The sequence below is a fragment of the Pseudomyrmex gracilis genome, unplaced genomic scaffold (assembly GCF_002006095.1).
Source record: "Pseudomyrmex gracilis isolate BER0280 unplaced genomic scaffold, ASM200609v1 scaffold_501, whole genome shotgun sequence".
Classification (NCBI taxonomy): Eukaryota; Metazoa; Arthropoda; class Insecta; order Hymenoptera; family Formicidae; genus Pseudomyrmex; species Pseudomyrmex gracilis.
This window is the reverse complement of record NW_018021085.1, coordinates 23,202-27,973: the sequence shown is the minus strand read 5'-3', so window position 1 is coordinate 27,973 and position 4,772 is coordinate 23,202.

Here is a 4,772-nt window from a genome sequence, read left to right as displayed (position 1 = left end):
ATAAATGATGTGCGTTATCGAACGCACACGTTTGTGTGCGATATGTGATTGTTGTCGACAAGCGCACACGTACATAAGTTGTGTGCAATTGGAAAATTCAATGTGCGCACATGAGCGCACATAAGCGCACATGAGCGCTGAATACTCTCACGCTCATGAGAATATGTATGTATTTTTATGATTTGATTCATGGTTTATAAGTATAGATGCTGAAGGAAAGCTCACTGAATCCTAGAGCAAGCTTTACATTGTAAATATTGTCAAAAGTGTAGATATTGCAGTTTCTCATGTAAAATAAAAAATGCTAACTGTATACCCGAAAGAGATGTACTGATCGTACCTTTATCTAAAAGAACTGAATCGATAACTTGACTTGTGAATAGATATGCTGTAGATTCTATGTTTATCAGTTTTATGTGAGCAGTCGCTTTTTCAATGTTTATTTATATAATTTATGATTTATATGAATCATATATGGGTCGTATATGATTCTAAATTAAACAATAAAAAGTTACACGAATAGAAGGAAGCAGAATCTAACAAGTAAAAGGAAATTGAAAGGTGAACAAAATAAAAATTAAATGTTTAATTGATTGGAATCGATAATCACATTTAATATTATCACCTTTTTTTCAGAACTTGCTCTAGAATTCAGTGAGCTTTTTTTCAGCATCTATACTTATAAACCATGAATCAAATCATAAAAATACATGCACATTCTCATGAGCGTGAGAGTATTCAGCGCTCATGTGCGCTTATGTGTGCTCATGTGCGCTCATGTGCGCACATTGAATTTTCCAATTGCACACAACTTATGTATGTGTGCGCTTGTCGACAACAATCACATATCGCACACAAACGTGTGCGTTCGATAACGCACATCATTTATCGCACATGAGCAAGTGCGCACATGAGTGTGCGTTTCCGAACCCTGGTTCTTACAAGTTTCTCGCGTCGCTCCGCCCGAAACGGAAGTACGAAATCGCGACACAAACGGAAGTCCGCAAGATCAAAAACGTCTATATAGGCAGAAGAAAAAAGGGTTGTAAAACGAGCACACCACTGCGCCGAGCCGACGGATACTTGGTAAGAGTTTAGGGCGCCAGACGCGGAACCGCGTCAAAAATCTGCGTCGCTCGACACAACAAACCGACTAGCTCTATTTGAACGGAGAAAGGCTGAGTTTAATAAAAATTCGTAATGCAGACTGTGCCTTACTTTCGCGATATGAAGGCTCAGATAATTAAAAAAAATCAGAGGTAAACAGAATGAATTAACAATTTATTGTACGGGTAGAAGTTAGCCAGCTCAGAAAAATTAGGATACAAAATAATATTTAAAAAGTTACATAAAATATACTAGAAGAAAGTGTAATACAAAATGATATAAAAGAAATACAAGAAAGAATAAGATAAGACAGTATAATACAAAATAATATAAAAAAAAAGATACCGAACAAACAACGTGTTCCGACAAATAACAAACCAAATCACGCTAATCGACGAGATAAATAATTTAATCGGAACGATACCGCAAAAGTGCTAAACGGCGGATTTTAATAATTACATTTGGCGAGAAGATTGCAGTTCCAGGCACGAGAATATAGCAATCGTAGGGCGCAAAGCTAGACGCAGGTTAAGCAGGCAAACGGGCGCAAGATGTGCGTTGCAAGCAATAAGCAAGGATAAATTAGCGCGCAGCAGACTCTTTATAAGCCGCAAATCCACATGGATTTACTTGTCGCACTGGCCTTCGCAATTTGATCCATCTGATGGACTCACCTCGAGTCCTTTCGCCGGTGTTCAATTCCAAGTCCGCAGAACATTCGGGACCCAGCGATCAGCTAGTTTTTCATGTAATTGTTTTCAACCAATGGTCGCAGGAAAGAGCGAAGCGGGCGCGCCTTCTGAGGGCTCGATTTCGTTTTTCGATTATTACAGAAAGATTAACGACACGCGCTGTCTCGGCGCTAGGAAGATAGACGGTATGATACGTTATTTGAACGCGAATCCTCCGGACAAAATATACACGCTAATACGCGACACGCATTCACAGTACGTTCGCGAATCCGTCGGCGATACTTGTCTCAGAAATTTACCGCCCGCAATGACAATTAATGCAAACTTTAAATCGGTACGGATCAATTCGCTTCGGATCTACGCCGCTTCCGACTTGCACACACTTCACTCCGGCCGATTGCGCAAAAAAATCCGAGTTTGTCAGAATATTTATCCCCGCGTCAGCTGATCGCCGCCGCTAGGCGATAGCTGACGGTATGCAAGCGGTACGCTACACTAATCGCGACACACGCAAACAATTACAATTTAACATAGAGAACGTCACGAAAATGCTACTTGGCGCGACACCGCCACTCCAAGGCTCGATCGTACTCGATTAACGCTTATTTTTTATGCACTTCACCTACGAACACTACCACGAAGCCCCGTGAGGCCCGATTCTGGCAGCTGTCGAAAACTCTAAATACGGGCGAAGAACGCGTCTTTGCCATCATTAATAAAACGCTAAATACAACGACCAGCCTCAACACGAGACTTGAGCAACGCGGATTTGTAGCTTATACAAATGGAAACGGGCACCACACCGTCGTTTGTTGTCCCGCGACATCAGTCCGTCCTCCTCGTCCTCGTCTGTACCCTGGGCTCAACGACCTGGAGTCGGACAAGATCACCCTCTGTACTCGAACACCACACAAGAGCACCAAAATGGCAACACGGGAGACTAAGTTCTTCGGCACGGTAATTTATCAAACGCACGAGAGCCCGCAAAAGCGTGTCCGTATTGCACAGCTGATCGCGACCAAAAGCGCGATCATCCGGATCGATACGCGGTCGATATGCCGGATAGCGCTAAGGTCGCGTGGGGTAGATCAAGTGGACCAATCAGGCCGCGGAGTTGCGTGGCGTAGCTCGCAAGCTCACGCTAGGCAGCAAGATCCGCGGGGCGCGAAATTCGAACGCTCGCAGGATCGTGATAGCTAACATGCCGTGGTGCGGATAAAGATGTTTTCGGACTAATTAGCGGCTCCTAATAAGCAGCAAGGAAGCCAGCAGCTCTAAATTTCAAGCCATGCAGCAGCAAAAGAGCAATAAAGCACGGCAGCTCAGCGCAGGTTGGTCCGTTGGGGGTCTGTTTCGCCGTTCCGCTCGTCCAGGATCTTGGCGCTTTCTTGAACAGATCGCATTTCCGAGCTCTCGCGGAAAACTAATTTTTGTGGCGAGTGAAGAGCGGCGCGAATACCACGTCACAGTATATATACGAGATGTGATTAAAAAATAAGGTATATATAACTCTTTTTATTATTATAAAAAAATATTCATTTAATAAATGAATAAATAAGTCTAAAGAGCCGATTGCAGGATGTTATGCGGAAAATATGTCTTATATGTGTATACACATATATAAGTGAATTCACGTTTTACACGTGTGATTTTTTCGAATTGAGATTTCAATTCTTAAATTTATATAAGATGCTAGTTTTGCATCTTATATATGATAGACCCCGAATACCCTCCCTAATTGAATTAAACTATTGCGAAAAAACTCCTCAGCCAGGAGTCGAACCTGGAATCTCCGGCTTTTCGAGCCGTCGCCTTCCCTGTTAGGCCACCAAAGCACTTGGAGTTTGTCTTGCAATACTTCGTACATCTATTAAGATGTTGTGTGATACTGTATTAACCGGTTATTTCGACAGTGTAGATTAACAATCAATATTAAATTGAGGATCTTCCTCGGGCTCATGAAGTTTATTAAACTTAATAAATGAATAAATAAGTCTAAAGAGCCGTTTGCAGGATGTTGTGCGGAAAATATGTCTTATATGTGTATACACATATATAAGTGAATTCACGTTTTACACGTGTTATTTTTTCGAATTGAAATTTCAATTCTTAAATTCATATAGGATGCTAGTTTTGCATCTCATATATGATAGACCCCGAATACCCCCCCCCCCATAATTGAATTAAAATATTGCAAAAAAATTATTGTACAAAGTATTGCGAGACAAACTCCAAGTGCCTCGGTGGCCTAACAAGGAAAGCGACGGCCCGGAAAGCCGGAGATTCCAGGTTCGACTCCTAGCTGAGGAGTTTTTTTTCGCAATATTTTAATTCAATTAGGGGGGGTATTCGGGGTCTATCATATATAAAATGCAAAACTAGCATCTTATATAAATTTAAGAATTGAAATCTTAATTCGAAAAAATCACACGTGTAAAACGTGAATTCACTTATATATGTGTATACACATATAAGACATATTTTCCGCACAACATCCTGCAAACGGCTCTTTAGACTTATTTATTCATTTATTAAGTTTAATAGACTTTATGAGCCCGAGAAAGATCCTCAATTTAATATTGATTAATATTTATTTATTTATCCAAAATTATGTTATCCCCTTCAAAATAATCCCCCTCTGATACAATGCACTTGTGCCAGCGCTTTTTCCAGTCGTCAAAACACTTCTGAAATGCACTTTTGGGTATTGCCTTGAGCTCCTCCAGCGATGCAGCCTTAATCTCCTCAATCGTCGCAAATCTTTGTCCTTTAATGCAGGGGTCGGCAACTGGGCACTGCTCGCGGGCGCCCGCGGGCAGCGTAATTGCTTGCGTGCAATAAGTAAACAGAGGGGATAGAAAAAGAGTATCGCTTATAAACTGAAATATGCTGCAACAGGATCGGCATATTTTCAAGTGGTACCCTCATGAAAATTCTTACTTACACAAACTCTCTTTAGTTAAAAGAGAGAAA